This window comes from Cervus elaphus, chromosome X (assembly GCF_910594005.1).
Source record: "Cervus elaphus chromosome X, mCerEla1.1, whole genome shotgun sequence".
NCBI lineage: Eukaryota > Metazoa > Chordata > Mammalia > Artiodactyla > Cervidae > Cervus > Cervus elaphus.
Window position 1 is genome coordinate 1,125,685 of NC_057848.1, and position 12,863 is coordinate 1,138,547.

Genomic DNA, 12,863 nt, shown 5'->3' on the forward strand with positions numbered 1-12,863 from the left:
GACGCCTCTCCAGCTGAGGCGGGAGACCAAGGGTCCCTTTCCACGTGCCACAGGAATCCTGGGACTCCTATCAAGTTTCACGAGGAGTCAGGCATCGTCTCCTTTGGAGGCACTGATCTCCGCGTACCTCTGGAGTTTTCAAAGGATGTGAGGCCTCCGGTCGCGATGAGGTGGGGAACTAGGTCTTTCTCTGTGGTCTCCACAGGCGATTCAGACATCCTTTCATCTTGGGAGATGCAAGACGAGCCTGCATTCAAGTCACTGCAGGGATATCCAGCCTTATTTCGAGTCAGGGCATCGCGGTGTCCATTCCACTTGAGGCCGCAAACTCAGGGTCCCTCTCACATACCTAGAGCTGAGAGAAGCCTCCTCTTGAGGTGCTTTTGGTAAGGTGGTATTCCTCTGGAGTCGAAGCCAGGGACTAACCTCTCATCTCGAGTTGATTTTTGGCCCACGGAGCTCTTTCGTGTTGCTACAGTGACCTCAGGATCCCTCTAGCCTTGAAACAGTGTTCTTGGGGTTTCTCTGGAGTGCCCTGAAGGAAATCAAGGCTCCTTTCATGTGTGATGTGCAACACGGAATTGCTCTGCACGCAGTGCAGGGGAATCGGGCCTCATCTCGCGGCGAGGGGGAAGTCTCATGGTTTTTCTCAAGTTGCGGTGGGAACCTGGGGTATATTCTCGAGTTACGACGGGGATGGCCCTTCCACCCACGTGTTTGTTCAGCCACGTCAGGACTCCTGCCTAGTTGCGAAGGACAACTCGGGATTCTCCTCGAGGCTTGGCAGGGCAATTGGAACGCCTCTCCAGCTGAGGCGGGAGACCAAGGGTCCCTTTCCACGTGCCACAAGAATCCTGGGACTCCTATCAAGTTTCACGAGGAGTCAGGCATCGTCTCCTTTGGAGGCAGTGATCTCCGCGTACCTCTGGAGTTTTCAAAGGATGTGAGGCCTCCGGTCGCGATGAGGTGGGGAATTAGGTGTTTCTCTGTGGTCTCCACAGGGGATTCAGACATCCTTTCTTCTTGGGAGATGCAAGACGAGCCTGCATTCAAGTCACTGCAGGGATATCTGGCCTTATTTCGAGTCAGGGAATCGCGGTGTCCATTCCACTTGAGGCCGCAAACTCAGGATCCCTCTCACATACCTAGAGCTGAGAGAAGCCTCCTCTTGAGGTGCTTGTGGTAAGGTGGTATTCCTCAGGAGTCGAAGCCAGGGACTAACCTCTCATCTCGTGTTGATTCTTGGTCCACGGAGCTCTTTCGTGTTGCTACAGTGACCTCAGGATCCCTCTAGCCTTGAAACAGTGTTCTTGGGGTTTCTCTGGAGTGCCATCAAGGAAATCAAGGCTCCTTTCATGTGTGATGTGCAACACAGAATTGCTCTGCACGCAGTGCAGGGGAATCGGGCCTCATCTCGCGGCGAGGGGGAAGTCTCATGGTTTTTCTCGAGTTGCGGCGGGAACCTGGGGTATATTCTCGAGTTACGACGGGGATGGCCCTTCCACACACGTGTGTGTTCAGCCATGTCAGGACTCCTGCCTACTTGCGAGGGACAACTCGGGATTCTCCTCGAGGCTTTGCAGGGCAATTGGGACGCCTCTCCAGCTGAGACGGGAGACCAAGGGTCCCTTTCCACGTGCCACAGGAATCCTGGGACTCCTATCAAGTTTCACGAGGAGTCAGGCATCGTCTCCTTTGGAGGCACTGATCTCCGCATACCTCTGGAGTTTTCAAAGGATTTGAGGCCTCCTGTCACGATGAGGTGGGGAACTAGGTCTTTCTCTGTGGTCTCCACAGGGGATTCAGACATCCTTTCGTTTTGGGAGATGCAAGACGAGCCTGCATTCCAGTCACTGCAGGGATATCCGGCCTTATTTCGAGTCAGGGCATCGCGGTGTCCATTCCACTTGAGGCCGCAAACTCAGGGTCCCTCTCACATACCTAGAGCTGAGAGAAGCCTCCTCTTGAGGTGCTTGTGGTAAGGTGGTATTCCTCTGGAGTCGAAGCCAGGGACTAACCTCTCATCTCGAGTTGATTTTTGGTCCACGGAGCTCTTTCGTGTTGCTACAGTGACCTCAGGATTCCTCTAGCCTTGAAACAGTGTTCTTGGGGTTTCTCTGGAGTGCCATCAAGGAAATCAAGGCTCCTTTCATGTGTGATGTGCAACACAGAATTGCTCTGCACGCAGTGCAGGGGAATCGGGCCTCATCTCGCGGCGAGGGGGAAGTCTCATGGTTTTTCTCGAGTTGCGGTGGGAACCTGGGGTATATTCTCGAGTTACGACGGGGATGGCCCTTCCACACACGTGTTTGTTCAGCCACGTCAGGACTCTTGCCTAGTTGCGAGGGACAACTCGGGATTCTCCTCGAGGCTTGGCAAGCAACTGGGACGCCTCTCCACCTGAGGCGGGAGACCAAGGGTCCCTTTCCACGTGCCACAGGAATCCTGGGACTCCTATCAATTTTCACGAGGAGTCAGGCATCGTCTCCTTTGGAGGCACTGATCTCCGCGTACCTCTGGAGTTTTCAAAGGATGTGAGGCTATCGGTCGCGATGAGGTGGGGAACTAAGTCTTTCTCTGTGCTTTCCACAGGGGATTCAGACATCCTTTCGTCCTGGGAGATGCAAGACGAGCCTGCATTGATGTCACTGGAGGGATATCCGGCCTTATTTCGAGTCAGGGCATCGCGGTGTCCATTCCACTTGAGGCCGCAAACTCAGGGTCCCTCTCACATACCTAGAGCTGAGAGAAGCCTCCTCTTGAGGTGCTTGTGGTAAGGTGGTATTCCTCTGGAGACGAATCCAGGGACTAACCTCTCTTTTCGAGTTGATTTTTGGTCCACAGAGTTCTTTCGTGTTGCTACAGAGACCTCAGGATCCCTCTATCCTTGAAACAGTGTTCTTGGGGTTTCTCTGGAGTGCCATCAAGGAAATCAAGGCTCCTTTCATGTGTGATGTGCAGGACGGAATTGCTCTGCACGCAGTACAGGGGAATCGGGCCTCATCTCGCATCGAGGGGGAAGTCTCATGGTTTTTCTCGAGTTGCGGCGGGAACCTGGGGTATATTCTCGAGTTACGACGGGGATGGCCCTTCCACCCACGTGTATCTTCAGCCACGTCAGGACTCCTGCCTAGTTGCGAGGGACAACTCGGGATTCTCCTCGAGGCTTGGCAGGGCAATTGGAACGCCTCTCCAGCTGAGGCGGGAGACCAAGTGTCCCTTTCCACGTGCCACAGGAATCCTGGGACTCCTATCAAGTTTCACGAGGAGTCAGGCATCGTCTCCTTTGGAGGCACTGATCTCCGCGTACCTCGGGAGTTTTCAAAGGATTTGAGGCCTCCGGTCGCGATGAGGTGGGGAACTAGGTCTTTCTCTGTGGTCTCCACAGGGGATTCAGACATCCTTTCTTCTTGGGAGATGCAAGACGAGCCTGCATTCAAGTCACTGCAGGGATAACCGGCCTTATTTCGAGTCAGGGCATCGCGGTGTCCATTCCACTTGAGGACGCAAACTCAGGATCCCTCTCACATACCTAGAGCTGAGAGAAGCCTCCTCTTGAGGTGCTTGTGGTAAGGTGGCATTCCACAGGAGTCGAAGCCAGGGACTAACCTCTCATCTCGTGTTGATTCTTGGTCCACGGAGCTCTTTCGTGTTGCTACAGTGACCTCAGGATCCCTCTAGCCTTGAAACAGTGTTCTTGGGGTTTCTCTGGAGTGCCATCAAGGAAATCAAGGCTCCTTTCATGTGTGATGTGCAACACGGAATTGCTCTGCACGCAGTGCAGGGGAATCGGGCCTCATCTCGCGGCGAGGGGGAAGTCTCATGGTTTTTCTCGAGTTGGGGTGGGAACCTGGGGTATATTCTCGAGTTACGACGGGGATGGCCCTTCCACCCACGTGTTTCTTCAGCGACGTCAGGACTCCTGCCTAGTTGCGAGGGACAACTCGGGATTCTCCTCGAGGCTTTGCAGGGCAATTGGGACGCCTCTCCAGCTGAGACGGGAGACCAAGGGTCCCTTTCCCCGTGCCACAGGAATCCTGGGTCTCCTATCAAGTTTCACGAGGAGTCAGGCATCGTCTCCTTTGGAGGCACTGATCTCCGCATACCTCTGGAGTTTTCAAAGGATTTGAGGCATCCTGTCGCGATGAGGTGGGGAACTAGGTCTTTCTCTGTGGTCTCCACTGGGGATTCAGACACCCTTTCGTCTTGGGAGATGCAAGACGAGCCTGCATTCCAGTCACTGCAGGGATATCCGGCCTTATTTCGAGTCAGGGCATCGCGGTGTCCATTCCACTTGAGGCCGCAAACTCAGGGTCCCTCTCACATACCTAGAGCTGAGAGAAGCCTCCTCTTGAGGTGCTTGTGGTAAGGTGGTATTCCTCTGGAGTCGAAGCCAGGGACTAACCTCTCATCTCGAGTTGATTTTTGGTCCACGGAGCTCTTTCGTGTTGCTACAGTGACCTCAGGATCCCTCTAGCCTTGAAACAGTGTTCTTGGGGTTTCTCTGGAGTGCCATCAAGGAAATCAAGGCTCCTTTCATGTGTGATGTGCAACACAGAATTGCTCTGCACGCAGTGCAGGGGAATCGGGCCTCATCTCGCGGCGAGGGGGAAGTCTCATGGTTTTTCTCGAGTTGCGGTGGGAACCTGGGGTATATTCTCGAGTTACGACGGGGATGGCCCTTCCACACACGTGTTTGTTCAGCCACGGCAGGACTCCTGCCTAGTTGTGAGGGACAACTCGGGATTCTCCTCGAGGCTTGGCAGGGCAATTGGAACGCCTCTCCAGCTGAGGCGGGAGACCAAGGGTCCCTTTCCACGTGCCACAGGAATCCTGGGACTCCTATCAAGTTTCACGAGGAGTCAGGCATCGTCTCCTTTGGAGGCACTGATCTCCGCGTACCTCTGGAGTTTTCAAAGGATTTGAGGCCTCCGGTCGCGATGAGGTGGGGAACTAGGTGTTTCTCTGTGGTCTCCACAGGGGATTCAGACATCCTTTCTTCTTGGGAGATGCAAGACGAGCCTGCATTCAAGTCACTGCAGGGATAACCGGCCTTATTTCGAGTCAGGGCATCGCGGTGTCCATTCCACTTGAGGACGCAAACTCAGGATCCCTCTCACATACGTAGAGCTGAGAGAAGCCTCCTCTTGAGGTGCTTGTGGTAAGGTGGTATTCCTCAGGAGTCGAAGCCAGGGACTAACCTCTCATCTCGTGTTGATGCTTGGTCCACGGAGCTCTTTCGTGTTGCTACAGTGACCTCAGGATCCCTCTAGCCTTGAAACAGTGTTCTTGGGGTTTCTCTGGAGTGCCATCAAGGAAATCAAGGCTCCTTTCATGTGTGATGTGCAACACGGAATTGCTCTGCACGCAGTGCAGGGGAATCGGGCCTCATCTCGCGGCGAGGGGGAAGTCTCATGGTTTTTCTCGAGTTGCGGCGGGAACCTGGGGTATATTCTCGAGTTACGATGGGGATGGCCCTTCCACCCACGTGTTTGTTCAGCCACGTCAGGACTCCTGCCTAGTTGCGAGGGACAACTCTGGATTCTCCTCGAGGCTTGGCAAGGCAATTGGGACGCCTCTCCAGCTGAGGCGGGAGACCAAGTGTCCCTTTCCAAGTGCCACAGGAATCCTGGGACTCCTATCAAGTTTCACGAGGAGTCAGGCATCGTCTCCTTTGGAGGCACTGATCTCCCTGTACCTCTGGAGTTTTCAAAGGATGTGAGGCTATCGGTCGCGATGAGGTGGGGAACTAAGTCTTTCTCTGTGCTTTCCACAGGGGATTCAGACATCCTTTCGTCCTGGGAGATGCAAGACGAGCCTGCATTGAAGTCACTGCAGGGATATCCGGCCTTATTTCGAGTCAGGGCATTGCGGTGTCCATTCCACTTGAGGCCGCAAACTCAGAGTCCCTCTCACATACCTAGAGCTGAGAGAAGCCTCCTCTTGAGGTGCTTGTGGTAAGGTGGTATTCCTCTGGAGACGAATCCAGGGACTAACCTCTCTTTTCGAGTTGATTTTTGGTCCACAGAGTTCTTTCGTGTTGCTACAGTGACCTCAGGATCCCTCTATCCTTGAAACAGTGTTCTTGGGGTTTCTCTGGAGTGCCATCAAGGAAATCAAGGCTCCTTTCATGTGTGATGTGCAAGACGGAATTGCTCTGCACGCAGTACAGGGGAATCGGGCCTCATCTCGCATCGAGGGGGAAGTCTCATGGTTTTTCTCAAGTTGCGGCGGGAACCTGGGGTATATTCTCGAGTTACGACGGGGATGGCCCTTCCACACTCGTGTGTGTTCAGCCATGTCAGGACTCCTGGTTGGTTGCGAAGGACAACTCGGGATTCTCCTCGAGGCTTTGCAGGGCAATTGGGACGCCTCTCCAGCTGAGACGGGAGACCAAGGGTCCCTTTCCACGTGCCACAAGAATCCTGGGTCTCCTATCAAGTTTCACGAGGAGTCAGGCATCGTCTCCTTTGGAGGCACTGATCTCCACATACCTCTGGAGTTTTCAAAGGATTTGAGGCCTCCTGTCGCGATGAGGTGGGGAACTAGGTCTTTCTCTGTGGTCTCCACAGGGGATTCAGACATCCTTTCGTCTTGGGAGATGCAAGACAAGCCTGCATTCCAGTCACTGCAGGGATATCCGGCCTTATTTCGAGTCAGGGCATCGCGGTGTCCATTCCACTTGAGGCCGCAAACTCAGGGTCCCTCTCACATACCTAGAGCTGAGAGAAGCCTCCTCTTGAGGTGCTTGTGGTAAGGTGGTATTCCTCTGGAGTCGAAGCCAAGAACTAACCTCTCATCTCGAGTTGGTTTTTGGTCCACGGAGCTCTTTCGTGTTGCTACAGTGACCTCAGGATCCCTCTAGCCTTGAAACAGTGTTCTTGGGGTTTCTCTGGAGTGCCATGAAGGAAATCAAGGCTCCTTTCATGTGTGATGTGCAACACAGAATTGCTCTGCATGCAGTGCAGGGGAATCGGGCCTCATCTCGCGGCGAGGGGGAAGTCTCATGGTTTTTCTCGAGTTGCGGCGGGAACCTGGGGTATATTCTCGAGTTACGACGGGGATGGCCCTTCCACACACGTGTTTGTTCAGCCCCGTCAGGACTCTTGCCTAGTTGCGAGACACAACTCGGGATTCTGCTCGAGGCTTGGCAAGGCAATTGGGACGCCTCTCCAGCTGAGGCGGGAGACCAAGGGTGCCTTTCCACGTGCCACAAGAATCCTGGGACTCCTATCAAGTTTCACGAGGAGTCAGGCATCGTCTCCTTTGGAGGCACTGATATCCGCGTACCTCGGGAGTTTTCAAAGGATGTGAGGCCTCCGGTCGCGATGAGGTGGGGAACTAGGTCTTTCTCTGTGGTCTCCACAGGGGATTCAGACATCCTTTCATCTTGGGAGATGCAAGACGAGCCTGCATTCAAGTCACTGCAGGGATATCCAGCCTTATTTCGCGTCAGGGCATCGCGGTGTCCATTCCACTTGAGGCCGCAAACTCAGGGTCCCTCTCACATACCTAGAGCTGAGAGAAGCCTCCTCTTGAGGTGCTTGTGGTAAGGTGGTATTTCTCTGGAGTCGAAGCCAGGGACTAAACTCTCATCTCGAGTTGATTTTTGGTCCACGGAGCTCTTTCGTGTTGCTACAGTGACCTCAGGATCCCTCTAGCCTTGAAACAGTGTTCTTGGGGTTTCTCTGGAGTGCCATCAAGGAAATCAAGGCTCCTTTCATGTGTGATGTGTAACACGGAATGGCTCTGCACGCAGTGCAGGGGAATCGGGCCTCATCTCGCGGCGAGGGGGAAGTCTCATGGTTTTTCTCGAGTTGCGGCGGGAACCTGGGGTATATTCTCGAGTTACGACGGGGATGGCCCTTCCACACACGTGTGTGTTCAGCCATGTCAGGACTCCTGCCTACTTGCGAGGGACACCTCGGGATTCTCCTCGAGGCTTTGCAGGGCAATTGGGACGCCTCTCCAGCTGAGACGGGAGACCAAGTGTCCCTTTCCACGTGCCACAGGAATCCTGGGTCTCCTATCAAGTTTCACGAGGAGTCAGGCATCATCTCCTTTGGAGGCACTGATCTCCGCATACCTCTGGAGTTTTCAAAGGATTTGAGGCCTCCTGTCGCGATGAGGTGGGGAACTAGGTCTTTCTCTGTGGTCTCCACAGGGGATTCAGACACCCTTTCGTCTTGGGAGATGCAAGACGAGCCTGCAGTCCAGTCACTGCAGGGATATCCGGCCTTATTTCGAGTCAGGGCATCGCGGTGTCCATTCCACTTGAGGCCGCAAACTCAGGGTCCCTCTCACATACCTAGAGCTGAGAGAAGCCTCCTCTTGAGGTGCTTGTGGTAAGGTGGTATTCCTCTGGAGTCGAAGCCAGGGACTAACCTCCTATCTCGAGTTGATTTTTGGCCCACGGAGCTCTTTCGTGTTGCTACAGTGACCTCAGGATCCCTCTAGCCTTGAAACAGTGTTCTTGGGGTTTCTCTGGAGTGCCATCAAGGAAATCAAGGCTCCTTTCATGTGTGATGTGCAACACGGAATTGCTCTGCACGCATTGCATTGGAATCGGGCCTCATCTCGCGGCGAGGGGGAAGTCTCATGGTTTTTCTCGAGTTGCGGCGGGAACCTGGGGTATATTCTCGAGTTACGACGGGGATGGCCCTTCCACCCACGTGTTTCTTCAGCGACGTCAGGACTCCTGCCTAGTTGCGAGGGACAACTCTGGATTCTCCTCGAGGCTTGGCAGGACAATTGGGACGCCTCTCCAGCTGAGGCGGGAGACCAAGTGTCCCTTTCCAAGTGCCACAGGAATCCTGGGACTCCTATCAAGTTTCACGAGGAGTCAGGCATCGTCTCCTTTGGAGGCACTGATCTCCGCGTACCTCTGGAGTTTTCAAAGGATGTGAGGCTATCGGTCGCGATGAGGTGGGGAACTAAGTCTTTCTCTGTGCTTTCCACAGGGGATTCAGACATCCTTTCGTCCTGGGAGATGCAAGACGAGCCTGCATTGAAGTCACTGCAGGGATATCCGGCCTTATTTCGAGTCAGGGCATCGCGGTGTCCATTCCACTTGAGGCCGCAAACTCAGGGTCCCTCTCACATACCTAGAGCTGAGAGAAGCCTCCTCTTGAGGTGCTTGTGGTAAGGTGGTATTCCTCTGGAGACGAATCCAGGGACTAACCTCTCTTTTCGAGTTGATTTTTGGTCCACAGAGTTCTTTCATGTTGCTACAGTGACCTCAGGATCCCTCTATCCTTGAAACAGTGTTCTTGGGGTTTCTCTGGAGTGCCATCAAGGAAATCAAGGCTCCTTTCATGTGTGATGTGCAAGACGGAATTGCTCTGCACGCAGTACAGGGGAATCGGGCCTCATCTCGCATCGAGGGGGAAGTCTCATGGTTTTTCTCGAGTTGCGGCGGGAACCTGGGGTATATTCTCGAGTTACGATGGGGATGGCCCTTCCACCCACGTGTTTGTTCAGCCATGTCAGGACTCCTGCCTAGTTGCAAGGGATAACTCGGGATTCTCCTCGAGGCTTGGCAGGGCAATTGGAACGCCTCTCCAGCTGAGGCGGGAGACCAAGGGTCCCTTCCACGTGCCACAAGAATCCTGGGACTCCTATCAAGTTTCACGAGGAGTCAGGCATCGTCTCCTTTGGAGGCACTGATCTCCGCGTACCTCTGGAGTTTTCAAAGGATGTGAGGCCTCCGGTCGCGATGAGGTGGGGAACTTGGTCTTTCTCTGTGGCCTCCACAGGGGATTCAGACACCCTTTCGTCTTGGGAGATGCAAGACAAGCCTGCATTCCAGTCACTGCAGGGATATCCGGCCTTTTTTCGAGTCAGGGCATCGCGGTGTCCATTCCACTTGAGGCCGCAAACTCAGGGTCCCTCTCACATACCTAGAGCTGAGAGAAGCCTCCTCTTGAGGTGCTTGTGGTAAGGTGGTATTCCTCTGGAGTCGAAGCCAGGGACTAACCTCTCATCTCGAGTTGGTTTTTGGTCCACGGAGCTCTTTCGTGTTGCTACAGTGACCTCAGGATCCCTCTAGCCTTGAAACAGTGTTCTTGGGGTTTCTCTGGAGTGCCATCAAGGAAATCAAGGCTCCTTTCATGTGTGATGTGCAACACGGAATTGCTCTGCACGCAGTGCAGGGGAATCGGGCCTCATCTCGCGGCGAGGGGGAAGTCTCATGGTTTTTCTCGAGTTGCGGCGGGAACCTGGGGTATATTCTCGAGTTACGACGGGGATGGCCCTTCCACACACGTGTTTGTTCAGCCACGTCAGGACTCTTGCCTAGTTGCGAGACACAACTCGGGATTCTCCACGAGGCTTGGCAAGGCAATTGGGACGCCTCTCCAGCTGAGGCGGGAGACCAAGGGTCCCTTTCCACGTGCCACAGGAATCCTGGGACTCCTATCAAGTTTCTCGAGGAGTCATTCATCGTCTCCTTTGGAGGCACTGATCTCCGCGTACCTCTGGAGTTTTCAAAGGATGTGAGCCCTCCGGTCGCGATGAGGTGGGGAACTAGGTCTTTCTCTGTGGTCTCCACAGGGGATTCAGACATCCTTTCATCTTGGGAGATGCAAGACGAGCCTGCATTCAAGTCACTGCAGGGATATCCAGCCTTATTTCGCGTCAGGGCATCGCTGTGTATATTCCACTTGAGGCCGCAAACTCAGGGTCCCTCTCACATACCTAGAGCTGAGAGAAGCCTCCTCTTGAGGTGCTTGTGGTAAGGTGGTATTCCTCTGGAGTCGAAGCCAGGGACTAACCTCTCATCTCGAGATGATTTTTGGCCCACGGAGCTCTTTCGTGTTGCTACAGTGACCTCAGGATCCCTCTAGCCTTGAAACAGTGTTCTTGGGGTTTCTCTGGAGTGCCATCAAGGAAATCAAGGCTCCTTTCATGTGTGATGTGCAACACGGAATTGCTCTGCACGCAGTGCAGGGGAATCGGGCCTCATCTCGCGGCGAGGGGGAAGTCTCATGGTTTTTCTCGAGTTGCGGCGGGAACCTGGGGTATATTCTCGAGTTACGACGGGGATGGCCCTTCCACCCACGTGTTTCTTCAGCGACCTCAGGACTCCTGCCTAGTTGCGAGGGACAACTCTGGATTCTCGTCGAGGCTTGGCAGGGCAATTGGGACGCCTCTCCAGCTGAAGCGGGAGACCAAGTGTCCCTTTCCAAGTGGCACAGGAATCCTGGGACTCCTATCAAGTTTCACGAGGAGTCAGGCATCGTCTCCTTTGGAGGCACTGATCTCCGCGTACCTCTGGAGTTTTCAAAGGATGTGAGGCTATCGGTCGCGATGAGGTGGGGAACTAAGTCTTTCTCTGTGCTTTCCACAGGGGATTCAGACATCCTTTCGTCCTGGGAGATGCAAGACGAGCCTGCATTGAAGTCAATGCAGGGATATCCGGCCTTATTTCGAGTCAGGGCATCTTGGTGTCCATTCCACTTGAGGCCGCAAACTCAGGGTCCCTCTCACATACCTAGAGCTGAGAGAAGCCTCCTCTTGAGGTGCTTGTGGTAAGGTGATATTCCTCTGGAGACGAATCCAGGGACTAACCTCTCTTTTCAAGTTGATTTTTGGTCCACAGAGTTCTTTCGTGTTGCTACAGTGACCTCAGGATCCCTCTATCCTTGAAACAGTGTTCTTGGGGTTTCTCTGGAGTGCCATCAAGGAAATCAAGGCTCCTTTCATGTGTGATGTGCAAGACGGAATTGCTCTGCACGCAGTACAGGGGAATCGGGCCTCGTCTCGCATCGAGGGGGAAGTCTCATGGTTTTTCTCGAGTTGCGGCGGGAACCTGGGGTATATTCTCGAGTTACGACGGGGATCGCCCTTCCACACACGTGTTTGTTCAGCCACGTCAGGACTCCTGCCTTGTTGCGAGGGACAAGTCGGGATTCTCCTCGAGGCTTGGCACGGCAATTGGAACGCCTCTCCAGCTGAGGCGGGAGACCAAGGGTCCCTTTCCACGTGCCACAAGAATCCTGGGACTCCTATCAAGTTTCACGAGGAGTCAGGCATCGTCTCCTTTGGAGGCACTGATCTCCGCGTACCTCTGGAGTTTTCAAAGGATGTGAGGCCTCCGGTAGCGATGACGTGGGGAACTAGGTGTTTCTCTGTGGTCTCCACAGGGGATTCAGACATCCTTTCATATTGGGAGATGCAAGACGAGCCTGCATTCAAGTCACTGCAGGTATATCCGGCCTTATTTCGCGTCAGGGCATCGCGGTGTCCATTCCACTTTAGGCCGCAAACTCAGGATCCCTCTCACATACCTAGAGCTGAGAGAAGCCTCCTCTTGAGGTGCTTGTGGTAAGGTGGTATTCCTCTGGAGTCGAAGCCAGGGACTAACCTCTCATCTCGAGTTGATTTTTGGCCCACGGAGCTCTTTCGTGTTGCTACAGTGACCTCAGGATCCCTCTAGCCTTGAAACAGTGTTCTTGGGGTTTCTCTGGAGTGCCATCAAGGAAATCAAGGCTCCTTTCATGTGTGATGTGCAACACGGAATTGCTCTGCACGCAGTGCAGGGGAATCGGGCCTCATCTCGCGGCGAGGGGGAAGTCTCATGGTTTTTCTCGAGTTGCGGCGGGAACCTGGGGTATATTCTCGAGTTACGACGGGGATGGCCCTTCCACACACGTGTGTGTTCAGCCATGTCAGGACTCCTGCCTAGTTGCGAGGGACAACTCGGGATTCTCCTCGAGGCTTTGCAGGGCAATTGGGACGCCTCTCCAGCTGAGACGGGAGACCAAGGGTCCCTTTCCACGTGCCACAGGAATCCTGGGTCTCCTATCAAGTTTCACGAGGAGTCAGGCATCGTCTCCTTTGGAGGCACTGGTCTCCGCGTACCT